Raw genomic sequence first — 16,854 nt, 5'->3', positions numbered from 1 at the left:
TTGCATAGAATGGGTAAATACAATATGGCTGTACTAGTATAGCATTCAATATGACAGATAAAAAAGGAAAACAGTTTTACTTTTGTTGTGAAATACAAGTATTGCAATTTTATTTATGGAGTTGCCCGCACTATTCCGCACAGTTTACAAAATACTTGATGAAAACAAAAGTTCTAACTATTAAATCTTTCATCTTCTCTTTGCTTGTGCTTCCATTTTTTAATCTTATATCCCTAGATAGCCCCTTTTCCTCCACCTTTTCTCCATAATTATGAAGCAGACAATGTCTGAATCTTTGCTCTTAGTGCAGGACCTGCATTAGCAGAGGTTGAGTCTTTTGCAGAGGATGATCCCTCTGCTGTGTCTCCACAAGAAATGTGCTGCCAATTATTTTTAGGGAAGAGGTGACTTACAGTAAACAGATCTCTGTTAATGGTGGCAGACTTAGCTAAGGAGAGTGAAATAATAAATCTTATAGAACGAGGGAGCTGACTGAATTAGTGAAGTAGAAATCAATCCTGCCAGGTACTAAGAAATTTGGTGACAAAGTGAAAATCTCCAAACCCTGGAAGGTTTTATCCATCTCTTGAAAAATGCTCATTTGCATTTTTAGAGCATTTCATGTCTTCAAGATACAGAGCAGATGTTTCTTAATTCTCCTAATGGTTCTGTGGAGCAGGTGAGCATTATCTCAGCTTTACAGATGGGCAGAGGAGTAGAAAGAGGTGCAATGGTTTGGCTCAGACCATGGTGTGAATCAATGTCAGAACCAGAAATAGGATCAAGAAGCGCCTGGTAGTGCATGTCCATGCTGAAACCACTCAACCACACTGCATCCGACATAAGAAATGGAAATTAATTTTTAATATTCCTGTTTCTAAAGGAAGATTTTGGATTTTAGAAAAATGAAATATTTATTTCATTATGTATGACTTCATAGGCCTATAATTTATACCAGATAGATTTATTGGCTTTATTTCCCCATGATAATTGTATAGTCCTTGTTGATCTAATGGGCTTGTCATTTTTAGTAATGTACCCATCTGCCCAAAGAAACAGCATTATTTGCCTGTTATATAGTTAGGAACAGAGTAGAACAGTACGCACACAAAAATTACGCTTCAGTATTAAAATGAAGGGGTTTTCCTTCTCCCAAATGCACATTAAATATACTAAATTAATTTGCAACTACTTTAGTTTTCTAAGCAAATTTAATCCTCTGATATTTATCAGGCTGGCAGCATTGCAGTCCTCTATTTACTTTAAATATTGAATATTTAAAGTGCTGATGTACAGCAGTGACGCCAGCAAATTGCAAAGAGTTTAGAAACACTAGTCAGTCTCTGTGTTGCAGGAGAAAGAAAGTACCCACTGCCTCTGAATGGCTGGCCTTTCAGACCAAATTTCAGGGTATCATGTTTGATAGAGAGGATATAAAGGCCTAAGATAACCACAAGTAAAACAGGTTTTTCTTTAGTCCCAGCAATGTCATTTTGCTTCAGAACCTCATGAATTACTTTACAGCCGATAATACGATACTGAAGCCTCTGCAGCCATGGCATCAATGTAAGTTGAATTTTCCAGTCTTTTTGTCTAGTCAGCTTCAAAATTCATTTCTTTCCCTGACTTGATTTTCTGTCAAGATGTCCCTTCCCAGAACCGCATGACTCTAAGTCTGCCTGTGCAGAAATGCATCTCAGTCTCCTTGCTCAACAAATCTAAGGCTCTTGTTTCACGGGCCACCTTGGATCCCTCCCGTTTCTTCTGGGAGAAAACTGGGTTAAACTGCATCTTCTTTTGTATAAATAGTAAGGAGGAAACTGAGAAAACTGTGACATGCACATTGGACATAAAAACCCTAAAAGAAATCCTGACATTTTCTACAAATCAACATTGCATTTGCAGATTAAAAAAATATATATCTATTTAAAAATAATAACATTATTATATGTTTAATTCCTGCACAATTATGCTCATAATAAATATGGGGAGTCTTACAGGTGCATTCAGCCAGATAGAAAAAGGGAGGGCACTGCTGGATGTTTTTAAATAAATGTGTCCTTTAAAGGTTAAGCACGAATGAAAGGGTGTAGCATTTTGTTCAATTACATTACCGGTTTAAAGACAGCATTACTGTTACAGTATTCAAGCTGAATAGTATCTTAAAAAAAAAAAAAAAAAAACAAGGATCAAGGCAGGGGGAAACAATGACACTCAAGAACCCAGACCCTGTGTGAGTATAGGAATAAAGACAATTCAACAGAAAGGTCGAATAGACCAGGCTGTGAATGGACAGATTAGTTCTGATCCTGCTTTCAGTGCTGCTTTCTTTTTGGGTCCTGAATCAGAACATCAGTCCGTGTCCGTGCTCATCCCGTTCTTGCTCTCCAAATTTCTGCTTAGCATTGCAAGGATCAGAACTAGGAGAAGATCAGGTTTGAGACCAGCTACGGAACCTAAAGAAGCACAAGTCCATGGGACCTGATGAGATGCATCCACAGGCCCTGGGGGAACTGGCAGATGTCCATCTGTGGCTAAGCCACTGTCCAGCATAGTTGAGAAGTTATGGCAATCTGGTGAAGTTCCCACTAACTGTAAGTAAGAAAACATAACCCCCATTTTTTAAAAAGGGAAAAAAGGAATGACAGGCCAGTCAGTCTCAGATCTGTATCTGGCAAGATCATGGAGCAGATCCTCCTGGAAATTATGCTAAGGCACATGGAAAATAAAAAGGAGATTGGTGATAGCCAGCATGGCTTTACAAAGAGCAGATCGTGCCTGACAAATCTGGTGGCCTTCTGCGATGGGGTTACAGCATTGGTGGACAGGGGAAGAGCAACAGACATCATCTACCTAGACTTATGCAAAGAATTTGACACTGTCACCCATAATATCTTTGTCCTGAAATTGGAGAGACATGAATTTAATGCATGGACCACTCAGTGGGTAAGGAATTAGCTGGATGGTTGCACTCAAAGAATTGTGGCCAACAGCTTTATGTCCAAGTGGAGATCAGTAACTAGTGGTGTTCCTCAGGGGTCACCACTGGGACTGGCACTATTTAACATCTTTGTTGGTGATATGGACAGTGGGATCGAGTGCACCCTCAGCAAGTCTGCCAATGGCACCAAGCTATGTGGTGCAGTTGACATGCTGGAGGGAAGGGATGCCATCCAGAGGAACCTGGAAAAGCTTGAGAGCTGGGCCTGTGCGAACCTCATGAGATTCAACAAATGTAAAGTCCTGCATCTGGGCCAGGACAATCCCAAGCACAAATACAGGGTGGGCAGAGAATTGATAGAGAGCAGCCCTGAGGAGAAGGACTTGGGGTTGTTGCTTGATGAGAAGCTCAACATGAGCCAGCGATGTGTGCTTGCAGCCCAGAAAATCAACTGTGTCCTGGGCTTCATCAAAAACAGCATGGCCAGCAGGTTGAGGAGGTGATTGTCCCTCTCTGCTCTGTTCTACTGAGACCCCACCTGGAGCCCTGCGTTCAGCTCTGGGGACCCCAGCACAAGAAGGACATGGCCGTATTACAGCAAGTCCAGAGGAGGGCCATGAAGACAGATGATCAAAGGGCTGGAGCACCTCTCCTGTGAAGACATGCTGAGGGAGCTGGGGTTGTTCAGCCTCGAGCAGAGAAGGCACCTTACAGTGGCCTGCCAGTACCTAAAGAGGGCCTACAGAAAAGCCGGGGAGGGACTCTTTTTCAGGGAGTGCAGTGATAGGACAAGGAGTAAAGGTTTTAAACTAAAAAAAGGGTAGATTTAGATTAGATATTAGGAAGAAAATCTTTACTACGAGGCACTGGCACAGGCTTCCCAGAGAAGCTGTGGATGCCTCATCTCTGGAAGTGTTCAAGGCCAGGCTGGATGGGGCTTTGAGCAACCTGGTCTGGTGGGAGGTGTTCCTGCCCATGGCAGGGGGATGGGAACTGGGTGGTCTTTAAGGTCCCTTCCAACCCAAACCATTCCGTGATTCTATGATTTTATCAAGGCCAGAGATTCTCATCTCTTCCCTCCCTTCCATGTCCTTTATCTCTCCAGGCATCCCGTGCACACTCATGAGAGAGAATTTGGCCAGTATGCTACCAGAAAGGGAAGAACTTAAAAGGGAGACAAGGCATGCAGATTGCTGAGAGCCACCTGTCAAGGATAACCAGTGTGCAGGCAGATCAACAACACTATTTAATGTTGTAATAGATGCAACTAACTCTTCACCACAGAGCTTAATGTGGACAAGATTCCTGCTACAGAAGCAAATGGTAAGGATAAGGTAGTTCCCTTTTTCTTCAGCTATTAGGGAAAAGGGGGGTGACAGAAAAAGCAAAAAGACTGGAGAAAGGTAAGTGTTTATGGTAGTCAATATTTCCTCACTTCTCATGATCCATTGCTCTTATAATAGCAAATGGTTTTTTTTTTTTTTCTTTTATACTATATTTTAAAGACTATCTTACTGTAACTGGTTTGGCAATCACATCGTCCTCATTTATAGTGCAGTTTGTTTGACAGTAATTCAGGGGATTGACAGCTGGTTAATTTGTTTTTCCCATAATAAATATACCTAAGACAAGATATGTCTTCCTAAATAATCTGGTAGATGTTTTGTACAGAATTCTAAAAAGGGTGATACGCAGCAGCATTACTATTTGAATAATATCATTCTTTAGTTTTGTATCATTTTCACTTTTAAGATGACGGTTTTCTTCCTCCTCTGTCAGTTGCATCTCTAGCTTTAATCGACATTATTCAAGCACTGTGGAATTACAGTATATGTATATAGGCTACTGACAATTTCTCTTCTTACCAAGTATCTAAATACCTAGATAAGATACTAATTACCTGCTTGGCAGAAACAATGCCTATACTATTCCATGTACTATAAACAGGACATTTCAGGAATTCTTTTCAATGGTTGCTGCTTTTGCATTGTTGACTGTAGTCATTCACTTTCAGGATATCTTCTTTATTTTTATAAAGAAGGAATTCTGGCACTCCCTGTGCTGTTGATAAGCATAATCTCTGTATAAACACACTTTTCCCAACATTTGGCATGCTACTGCCTTTCTCAAGTGGGTCTCAAAGCCAAAACCAGCACAATTCGTAGTGATGTAATAGCAAAGGGGTAGTTTGCAATGACCTTCTACAAAACTTGGCCAGAAATCGATGCAAAAAAAGGTCCATGAAACATTCTGTCTGTGGTAGAGCAAGAACCTGTCAGGATGCCTAATGAATCTCTACCTTCCCTGCAATGTCCAAAGGCAGAAGAGAGTGAGAGCGTGGAAAACAGCTATCCTAAAAAGCATTTTTCTTTAGGGGAAAAAAAATAAATATACAGAACAGTCAGCAGATGTTTGCATATTAGTGGAGCTTTGCAGTTTCAGTCTGCTCTTTAGGTGCTCTCAATTGGAAATACTTCATGAGTGCAGGCGCTGTGGAGGTGGGTTGAAGGGCATGGGAGACGGCTTCGTGGGCAGGAAATCAATAGCGGTGCAATTCCCGGGATGAGGCAGCAGATCCTGCAGCCACTTACAAGTCCATTATTCACATCAGTTCAGGCGTCTACGATTTGCAGGGTACTGCCTGCGTTATAAAGGCCGTATTCTTCATACCCCCTGCACACCCTCACACGATGCATTTAATTAAAGTAACAAAGCTACAGAGAAATACTAGTTCCTGATCTTTTTGTAGAGCACCCATGAATTTTTTAACTAGAGGGATATGATACATGATTATAATCTCTTCAAAGCTTAAATGTGCCACCTTCACATGAGAACATTTTGTACACAAATATTAGAAAGCTTTTCTCTAATCACTGAGTAAACATTCCGCTTAGAAATAGTTTCAACATTCTTCACAATGAATCCAGTCAGCTACATCATTTAAATATGCTGGAGGGGCAGGTAATTGAATAAACAAAAGTATAAATTGCAGTTCAGCTACTGAGGAAGGAGAGGCTGAACAGGTATGTTTGTGTCTACGCTTGTTACTAAAGGATGAGAGGCTGAAGGAAAACTTTAAATTGATACTGAAAAGACATTAGGCTGCAGAATTCTGATGCAAAAATATTCAGCAGAACAAGAAGCCTCAAATGATAGCTAAAGGCACTAAACCAGAAGATTGAAATGTAAAGTTTATTCACGGTGGAGAGAAAAATATTTATTCCTTGTTTTCTATTCCAAACAGATTTCTTTCCGATGCTGTAATCTCATGCTGCTCTTTATCTCAACCTGTGACTTTACTCATTCCTTCTTCTAAAAATCACTGCAGCTGGTGGTGCATTTACCTAATCTTTCTGCTAGGATGGTGCCAAACAGGGAGCATCTTCACATCTAATACCTGAACTGGTGAAGTCCCAGTTAAACCACCACCATTTTGAACAAAGAAAATCAAAGCAAACAGAATGAAACTCCAAAGGTGCTCAAGACCAATGTAACACAGCACTGAGCTGTGTACTCACACAAAGTACACAGTTGGCTTTAGGCATGCTAAATGAAAAATGTTTTACATCTGGATCAGTTTAAGACAAATTCTCTAGGTTCTTTTGCCTGAACACAAGGCAAAAGAATCTATCAGCCACTGTTCCTGTAGTAAGGATTTCATAAAACAGTATGGCTGTATTTTGTCATTCCCATTCATTTAGCATTCAGCATGCAGGTAGTGATTCTCACTGTCATCTTTTTCACTGAACTACGATGGGATGTTTGGGGTGGCGGTTACGGAGTTGAAGCAGCCACAGATGTTCTCACCACCTTTCCAGGTCCATTTAAAGTTGTTTCTACTCCATCGTGCAGCTGTTCCCATGTGTTGGAAAACAGAAGCATTGTATGAACTCGGGCTATCTCCTTCCTGGGGATGCCTTAGGTTGTGCTTTTACTTGCAGAAAATTTGTTAATTGTGGACTATCCTTCCCCCATCCCAGTAAAAAATGAAAAAATAGACAATTTTTTCTTTTGGGGAAGTATAGCAGAAGGTAATATTGCAGGAAAGAAAGATGCAAGATCAAAATTGGAGGCTCTGAATTTTTGAAATAGCTCTTTTCGAGATGATTATACAAGAATAGAAACGGAAAAATAACTCTGTGTGGGCACAGAGCAGAAAGAAATCATGGAATACTATTTTTTATTGTCATGTCTCTGAGAAACTGCCAAGTAGCTTCCTATGATTTATTACATTTATTAGCATTTAGCTATTAAATAGTATTGCAGGTAACATTTACTCATTTTTTTTTTTTTCCTATACTTGCAATTATCATTTCCAAGTTCAGAGTTTTCAGTAAAGGGGTAATTCTTATGTCTATGTGAAAACCTTTTTCCTCATCCTTGTGTAGCTGCACACAGAATTTTGCCTGCTTTTTTTTTTTTTGTCTAATGTAATACAACCCACATAGTACGATACTTGGAAGATAGATGTGGGTGGTTTTTTTTTTAAATCAGTCTCTCCTTTTTTTTTATATATTAATTCTTTTTTAAGGTGGAAAAGAATACAGCTAGGCAGAAGAGATAATTCTCACTCTTTCTACCACTAGTGGTGAAACAAACCAGCTCTACGTGATTGAGAGAAGTGACTTTTACCTTTGATAGGTTATAAATAGCAGGCACTGTAATTGTCTAGCAGTTCTCCTGCAAAGAAGAGGTAATTGTGGGGATGAATAAAATATTGGCATTAAAAAAACATTTTGAGTTAATTCTCAAAGTAGCTGATGAAGTATTTCTACAGCAGTCCTGTCAGGTCATGCTCTCTCTCAATAGTATCTTCTTATACTCGGTTTCGTTTTCTTGTTTTAAAAAGTGGAAAAAAAGAAAAAAGAGAAACCAAGCAAAAAAAAAGAAAACAAACAAACAAACCCAACAAACCAAAAAAAAGTCAACCCAGGGGTTTGCAGGTCCCCCTACCTTCAGCCTCTGGCCAGAGGAAAGCAGCCAGCACACGCTGGGGGGGAGGAGGGCTCTGAAGTCTGTCGGCTGGGGGACCACACCAGACCACGTCTGGTTCCTGGGATTTGGTCCAGAGGGGCGGTGGAAGGCGGCCGGGAGGTGGGCTGGCTTCTCCAGCCCAGATCTGTGGGGGCGATGGGGGTCGAACCTGCCCCACACCTCCCACTGTGTAGGGCGAGGGAAGGAGAAAGGGAAGGTGGTCTGGGGATTGTGGATTTCTGCGGAGATAGCTGATACCCTTAATGAGGCAATTTTATTTAATTTATTAATATAAAGTGCAGTGCGTGTTATGTCATGTCCAGTATTTCCGGGACAGATAATTTAAAAATTTACCAGCAATTCACAACTCTGACATCAGCCAAAACATTTCTGTTTGGATTTTAGTTCTCCAGCTGAAGGATGACAGCACAGAAGATTAAAGCTGTTTTTTTCTTCTCTTTTTTTTTTTTTTTTTACTTCTCCTTAAGATCTCAGCAAAGTGCAGATTTGAAACACAGAAAGAGGTTGACCTTCACATTAACCTGAATCTCTTTTCCTGTTTCTTCTTGAACATATTTTATTCTCTTTATGCACAGTGGGGCTCTTTTTTTCTTGTGCTAGGCTGTTGAACAAAATGCCAGAAAGATGGAGTGTGCACTTTTACATCAAAGAAATGATGAGACCATAAAAACTCATTTCCCTTGTGACTTCTTAAATTGTTGCTAAGGAATTGAACAAGTCTGTCTGAAACAACGTGTCCCTTTAAATTCTGTTTTCTTATTTGTCTTAAAACACAAAGCCACAGTTTAACGCAGACTCTGATCCAAAGGCCACAGAAGTCAATAAAAAATTTGTAGTTACCGTGGTGAGCTGTAGGTCAGATTTTTCAAGCATTTTGCTATGTAAAACCCAGGACAGGCTATTCTAAAAAGAACTGCTTATCTACGGGGCAAGGGGAGAGGGGAAAAAAAAGACCTGGTTTGTTGTTTTTATCCAGCTACTTAAAAATGTCTCCTTCACGTGGACCAGAATTAAGTCAACTATATTTTTTCTCTGAACAGACTGCATCTGACAAGAACAAGGAAAGTGAATCAGTACTTGAATTCAGAAATCTAAGTAAGTGAAAATATTGATTTACTTCAGTTTTTCTTATACATAAGGGTGATGTGCAGTAGATGCACAAACAAACTCCACGATTTGGACTCTGTTGGAGGGAAACCTTCCCTAGCTCTGCTTTGGGCAATCGCTCTCACTGATGGGGTGAATGGTTTGTTACTACTGAAGTCCAGTAAGTTGCTAGAAATGGTCTTGATTGGAGAAAAAAACATTGTAAACCAATTAACTTCTGACTATTAGCAAAGCTCCCAGAGGGAGCATTAATTTTTAAAAGTAGACAAAGAGTGTGTTTTGAGATCCTTGTAACTGTGTGACTGTACTGAAATACAGAAAAATGCTACAGTAAGTCTCAACTGTTGTAGATATTCCTTATCAGTTTCCAGAAAAGGTTGTAAAGGTCCAATTTAGAGAAAGTATTTAAACGTATTATGAATTTTATTTCATCTTAATTGGACACAAGTTAAACAAATTGCTAAGTTCTTTGCATACTAAGTAGCAAGTATCTGCTTATGGGCCAGATTCAGATTTCATTCAGATATCTTCTTTCCCCTAAATTTGAGCCTTAATCACATGAATTGTTAAGGGAATTCTTGGGTCTAAAATCTAGGAAACACCACTTTGCTCCCAGACCCAGATCAGTCTTCATTTATCAGACTCCCATATTGTGTGCACATTCCTTTACAGAGCTCCAGCCTCCTGAGCTCTTTAATTTACAGTTAATTTAAACAGGTAACTTCACAGCTGTTCAGAACAGGGATTTCTTGCCCTACCCTGTTCAAGAAAAATGCAGTGCCGGAGAAGATACTAAAACCTCTGAGTGCAGGTCTCTATCTCTGATCATGCTCAGAGGTTGAGACTGCAGTTCTTCCTCCTCCCCTCTTCTGTGCAGTTTCTGGTTGCTCCTTTCTGTTTTATGCCTTGAAAGAGACAGTTACTTTTATGTTCCCATGCTGGGATTGCAGAACCATGGAAAAACATTGCTACCAGTAAAATATGTGTAACTGTTTTCAAAATGTTGGCGTGAGCCAAGAGGCACTATCAAAGCCTTTGCAGAGGCATCAAGCCAACTTCTCAGATTACATTGTTTATAATCTCTCTTGGGTTATTTCCCAGTAACTTAGAAAATGTGTGACTGTTTTTGTATCTGAAAGGAGTTTGTCCAGTGCTAAAGCAAGAATATAGGATCTGTACAAAAAAAGGCGATGTGTCACGACAGGCAGTCTTTAGGTTTCTGAAGGGTTGTAGCACTTCTTTTGCTGAAGATAGTTCAACCATCTTCTGAATTACACTTTCTTTTTTCTTTCCTTTTTCTTTTTTCCCCCCTCTCCTTGTAGCATAGTTCTGAGCCGCATGATCAAGCCAGGCTTTGTTCCACGCTACTGCTTCCAAAACTGCTGACACAGCAGATGCGAGAATACAGGTTCAGAGAATCATGAAGGGATAAATGGGCTCGATGCTTGTTGTTGCAGAAGGCCTTGTGCTGAACATTTATTCTCCAGTGGTTAGAAAGGACAAGCCCAACTCAACTGGTACTTTGTTAAAAAGAATTTCCTGTAAATTGCACTGAAAGTGGATACTTTATGCTATTCATTAAAGCTCAGTGTTAGATTTCTGGTTCCAAACCCAACGAAAGCAGGTACCCATGTTCAATGCCCCTACCTAATATACTGGCTTGTCAGATACCAGAATCCTGATTCAAGAAGACAGAAGATCACTGGCAGAAGCAGAAGAAAATGAGTCTAGAAGAGAAAAAGCTGTCTTGAGAAGATTCAATTTTCATTGTTAAACCAGTAAGTTGGATTTTTAATATCCCACCTTGGTATTTTTTCCTTCTCTATTAGAAAGAAGTTCATAACAATTTCACACCTTTTAATCTAAGAAAATGAACAGACCTCCCATTGTTGAAAACCTGCTGTACAAACAGCAGAATTATTCAGACTTGCAAGAGTAATTTCATTACAGGGGTTCTTCTGAGATGCTTTTTTCATTAGAAAAAATTGTGATTTTCTCCCCATACAACACAAAACCTTTGGCATTTTTATAATGTGTAATAAAATAATCACTACCATTGGGCTTGCTACACATTTTTCATTGTAATCTAATTTAGGGAGATGAAGTAGCTCAATGACTTTTTTTTTTTTTTTTTTTCCAGGCTAAAAGGTGACTTTGAAGAAGAAGATAAACTTTCCACACTGATGATGGATTCTTTTTTCTGCTATTTTGATTAAAAATGAAGCTGAAAATCTTTTAAAGCTTTAGAGCCAGAATTCCTGCAGCAAACAAGAGAATGGGAAGAGCATCAGGTAGCGGCGTGAACTTCTGCATTGTCTTGAATATGTGCTGCTCTGTGGAAGAACTGTTTCTAGAAGTAAGTGGCATTTGTCCCCAAAGTCTTGTTAAACCTAGGTGCTTCACTTACTTGTTCCAGTTATGTTTTGTTTTGTTTTCTTTTGATTAATGTCCAGGAAAAACTAAAGTGAATCCTAAATTCAGTGGCCTACTAGATAGTAACTGCTAAAATCAGTGCTGAATCTGAGACAGACATTAGCTCCATGTGCAGTCACCAGGCTGATGTGCTAAGGCACTGAGATCCCAGGATGAAAATTAGAAGAATGAGTTGCTGCGCTGTCCTTTTGGGAGACAGAACCCTAGTTGTAGTACTTATGCTTCCAGAATGTCATTTAGCTTTTGAAAAAAACTTGGAAAAGCCCGCTACTACAGTCCTATCCTGGTGTGATGCAGCTTGAGGGATTCTCAATGTCTGTGCTTGTACTTTGTTGCTTTGTTGCTCTATGTAATGCATCCCTTTCTAGAAGAGGTCATATATGCTTCAGGAGAACTGGGTCTCTGGCAAAGGAAGAGAGTTAGAAAATGCCTTAATCTGATTTGCAATAACTTTTCTAGAGTATTTTGTGATATTCTCTGGTCACCTGAGTCAGTTCCAAATGGGCACTAGAACATGTAGTTGTATAATTGGTATTTCAGAATTTGTCCAGGAGACCTACAATAAAGGAACAATGCATTCAGCTGAGGGGTGATGCAGAGAACAGTAAGTAATAAGGAGTTCTGTTGAGATTTTTACTACCATTTAGTATATCCTGTGTACTTATGTAGTGATGTAGTTGACACCAAGACCAACCTTTCATTTGCAGGACTGGAGAGTTCAATGCTCACTAAACCAAGAAGTCTACAGAATCATTAGATATTGAGTACCTTTTAAGAGGTGTGCTTTCAAATACATTTCAAGGTAACATTATATAAAGAAAATAATGCAAACAACAGGAAGAACTGAAAAGCGTTTGCATAGAAATGATCACAGTCAGTCATGATGTCCTAATTTGTGCCTATGTTTTAGGATGTTATGATGATTCCAGGACTGATTACCATATTAATTTTATGAAAATAATAGAAATGTACTGATTTAGTGCATTGCTCTCTTAAACAAGTCATAAGAAAAGATTTATCTCAGTTATCCAGTGGTAAAAATTATATTACTCTATTTCTTCATCTTTAGTGCAAGTGGTAACACAGAAAAATCATTTGCAAAATGCTTTATGTCAAGGTAATTCCAGTCCACAGTGAAGGAATGCACATTACAATCATGAAAAAATGTAATTTAACATGATTCGCAAAATGAAGTAGTGTTTATGAATGCTAAAGTGTGTTACACAACTATGTACTAGTGAATTATGCATACAAGTTAAAAGGGAACATGCTTAAAACTGGAACTAGAAAAAATCTGTACTATAGTTGGATTTACCACTGTTGGTCAAATACACACACACACACACACACATGTAAAAGGAAAGTTAAATTATAAACTTTATTTTGCCTTAGAAGCAATTCTCTTCCAGTAAAATGGAACAACTGTGAATGTGGCTTTTGGAGCAGAGATGTAAGAAACGGTTGAGACCAGTCAGAGGTCTAGAAAACATGAACTCTGAAGAAAGATTTTATGAACTAGGATCCTTTTAGATTAAAAAAAAAGAGAAGGCAAGGGCTAGATGACCTCCCTTCCAGCTTTATATTTCTATGGTAATAAAAGGAACTGAAAGAGGATCACTGCATCCAAAGACATAATCCTACCCTTCCGTAAATGAAAATAATTCCTGTATAAATGTTCAACTGTCACATATCCTGAGGACATATGTAAAGAACTAAGGGGACATCAAGGGGACATCAGTGTCCTTTTACTCCCAGAATGGACAGGAAAGCATCTTGCATAGGATGGCAGTATTTTGGTTATATGCAGGAGAGTGGAGTGTTAGTTAAACTGTTGCTGTTGCTAGAGTCTACTGTTTTATTATTTTATTTATAAATATTTAGCTAATAGATCAGATGATGTTTGGAACTATATGGTATTAAGCAAGTAAATAAATAACTTTTTTTTTTACCTGTGGGTGGTAAATGTGTTTACAAAAATCTTCACAAGATAAGCACCTGGCAACCTCAGCAGGTCTTGACAACATAACTTGCTAGTGAGACACTTAATCAATAGTATACATGAGATATATGCCATATGGTCATATACTTTTCACTAGGATGATAAATGGTATTTTAGCTTATGAAAGTCATCTTTATAAAATTGAAGCAATTCTTGCGAGCAATCAAATAAAAGGTGGGGAAAGGTGAACTCATTCAAAACTGGCATAAGCTAACTGAGAAATTCTCTGTTCACTGTTCTCCAAATAGTCTGTGAAAACATTCATGGGTTGTTTTTATTTTTCCCTTTGTTTACAGCTGTACAGAGATGCACCTTTTCTTTTGTGAGAATAGGTAGGCACCAGAGGGAGAAGATGGATGGAAGATAGGGTGCATTACAAAGGCTGTTCAAGGTTTGGAAATTAAAGGTAAGGGAAATGCTGTAACTAGACATATAGAAAATCAGCAATGGAATGAAGACAAGAATTTCAGCCTCTTGATGCCTTGTGTAGTGTTTCACCTCTGCCATCATTTCTGAGAAACCAATCCTGCTTATCTTCAGTTATTTCTTGACTATGCTTGCTACTCTGCCTCTGCACTTCCATCCTGTCCAATGCAGTAGAGAGTGAGCAGTACAGCAGGCTTTAAATAGATGCTTTTTCAGACTATGTTCACATTTAGCTGTTTTTTTTTTTTTTTTTTTAATATAGCAGGAACACTGAACATGTGAAATTGTTAATATTTTCAGTTGATTAGATGAAAGAAATATCCCAAAGGTTACTGGTTCTATTTTAGAGAAATTACAGCAATGCACTTTGTCTTTTGGACAATTGCTCTGAAGACTTGTATAAATCTGGCACATTTCTTGTATTTTTAAATTTCATTCTTGAGATTCTGCTTGGAAGGATTAGTTTTAAAAATTCATTATTATTTGATTGCAAGCTGGATGTCAGCCAACTAAATTTTTGAATTTGAAAGAAAATGCAGCATCAGCTTCTCTGGAACTATAATGGAATGAAACCCTCCAAGCACTCATTAAAAGGGCTTCTGACGTCTAGCAAAATTAGATGAGGTGTAAATCACTGAAATACCATATGTGGATTTGAAATGGAATACTTAATTCTGGAGAACCAAAACCTAAGGCTATGGGAAAATTTAACTACACCAGCATAATATTTTGATGATGGAAAGAGTAATACCATTACAAAGGCTTTATGTTTAATTTTAAAAACTGTTTATTGGGGGAATCTCCATTGATATCTAAATCGCTATCTGGCATATAGGCAAGTGCTTGAGGAGTAAAACTAAGGCACTTTAATAACTTTCCTCCACTGAAGATTTTCTAAGTGATTTACAAATATTATTGGAAAAGTCTGAATGTAAAAGCTTGATAATAATTATTTCTTCCCTTAGCTTCCTTCTGATGATTTTATGTCCCTTGATACAGCTCATGTCAGAGAAGTTTGCTATTGCTCCTTGGTCACTCCAGGATGGAGTTGGTTCCATTATGGGGACAGAAGGGACCAGGGGCTATGAAACAGCTTGCATTTGATTTTCAACGTATTCAAAATGCAACTGAAAAATGCCATTTTTTTTTCCAATAATATAACAGTAGTAACAGCAGTAAATATTTCTGCTCCTGTTGTTTCCACTGACCCTTGTTAGGACTGGGGCTTCATTATTCTGGTGCCATGCAAATTTCAAAGCAAGAATGCCTGCCCTGAAGTGTTCGTACACTTGGAGAGCAAACAGGCATAATGAAAGTGATGTGAGTGCATTACATGAACAAAAAAATAGAGGAGAACTGGTCTCACTTTGTAATACATGAAGGGCTTTTTATTGTTGTATTTAAGGAGTTCAATTTTGATCCCTTTTAACTCTATGTGGAATATGACTTTGTGAGATAATATGGTTTATCACATGGTTTTCCAGCTTTTAAAGTCATCAGGCTGTGATTCAGTGTGACGTTGCCCTTATGAAAGCAGGCAAGGATTCATTTCAGATGCAGCAAAAGTGTAACTGCCCCAACATAAAAACCAGTTTAAACAGAAAATCATTTTTATTTTCTTGTTTATATTGCATATAAGAATGGAATACTTCTGTACAGCAACATACTTCATTGTGATGGGATGGATGAACAGAGTTTGATTGCTCAAAGAGAGAGATGTGTTCATCTCTTTCAGCCAGACAAGGTGGGTCTTGGGAATTATATTTTAAGAGGAATGGTGCTGAAGGCAAGGGAGAGATCATGTGAGAAAACCTGCATTTGAGGAAATCTTATGCAGAATTTCAAATTTATTGACTTATGAATAAAGACATTCTTCAGAAAAGGAATGAGCTTTGAAAGACTCAGGATATGCAGCACTGTGCTGAGAATAAGGAAGAGATTTGGTCCCTTCTGATTGTTCTCTGGAGTGGGGAAGCAGAGCAGTGTGTTGGGATCAAAGGATGCCTGGTAATTTATTTTGTGTCCTTTTCTACAGCTACTTTGATATCCAGCATAAGCTGAAATGAATAACGTTCATTTCTTGAGGAAAATGTGGTGCATTTGAAAACCAGTGTTCAAATGAGCAATAATCCAGCCTGGCTTCCTTTGTGTTATCCAAAGCAGCAGCGTCTTCAGCTTGAGATAAGGGTAGGAAGACTGCTTAATTTCAAAGGTTTTCACTTTTATCTTGGACTGGGAAATCTGAATACTTTAATGGGTTTAGGTTTTTAATTTAATTCCAGGTTGCTCATCATTTCACCTTTCAGCTGGGCTATAGAGATAATTCAATCATATTTCCCTTGACAAGCCGTCTGAATTACGTGTGTATTTCTCTGCATACATGAAAGTCAGCAACCATAATAGAGAACATGACAGACTCTTCTGCAGTCCCTCTTTCTTTGTCCCTTAATTTTAGCACCATTCTGGTCTTCCTTCACATTTCAGAAGTCCTCTGACACAGGCACATGAAAGACAGGCCTTGGATGAAGCCGTAATGTTGTACTTCTCCATAGACATCATGCCAGAAGGTTCAAAAGTAAGGCCAGAGAGTCATTCAGCAAAAAAAGGATCCAATCTGCACAAACAGCACATTTGAGGAGGTTTGGGGAGTGAGGGCTCTATTTTTGCCTAGCGCTCAAAGTAATATAATCTGTTCACATATTTGCTCCCCTCCATAATTGTTTTTTTACACACTTATTTTACTTTTTTTTTTTTCCCCAGACCTATTCCCTTGCTACCTAGCAACATGTAATTACATTTTATGACTCAAATATATGAAAACTGAGGAGGGTGATCAAGAAAGAGGAGGGTGATCACCAAATGGGTTATCAAGAAAGACACAAATAAGAGATAGTAGTTTCTTAAATACATGTTGACACTTACGGCCTTTTTGCCTCAAGTCCCAGACTACAGT

General features: G+C 38.7%; 1 long non-coding RNA gene across 1 annotated transcript in view; it reads left to right on the top strand.

Annotated features, from left to right (window-relative positions):
• The window catches only part of LOC136791235 (uncharacterized), a 39,335-nt gene that overhangs the window by 17,391 nt on the left and 5,090 nt on the right, over positions 1-16,854 (top strand). Inside the window, exons 10-16 of the long non-coding RNA XR_010832773.1 lie at positions 1,525-2,594; positions 4,047-4,264; positions 8,977-9,031; positions 10,711-10,821; positions 11,184-11,399; positions 12,017-12,080; positions 13,772-13,881. This is a non-coding gene — a long non-coding RNA (uncharacterized lncRNA). The remainder of the gene's footprint in view (positions 1-1,524; positions 2,595-4,046; positions 4,265-8,976; positions 9,032-10,710; positions 10,822-11,183; positions 11,400-12,016; positions 12,081-13,771; positions 13,882-16,854) is intronic.

Source organism: Anser cygnoides, chromosome 7, assembly GCF_040182565.1.
Source record: "Anser cygnoides isolate HZ-2024a breed goose chromosome 7, Taihu_goose_T2T_genome, whole genome shotgun sequence".
NCBI classification, from domain to species: domain Eukaryota; kingdom Metazoa; phylum Chordata; class Aves; order Anseriformes; family Anatidae; genus Anser; species Anser cygnoides.
The sequence above is the reverse complement of the archived record's forward strand: the minus strand, read 5'-3'. Positions and strand labels throughout refer to the sequence as shown.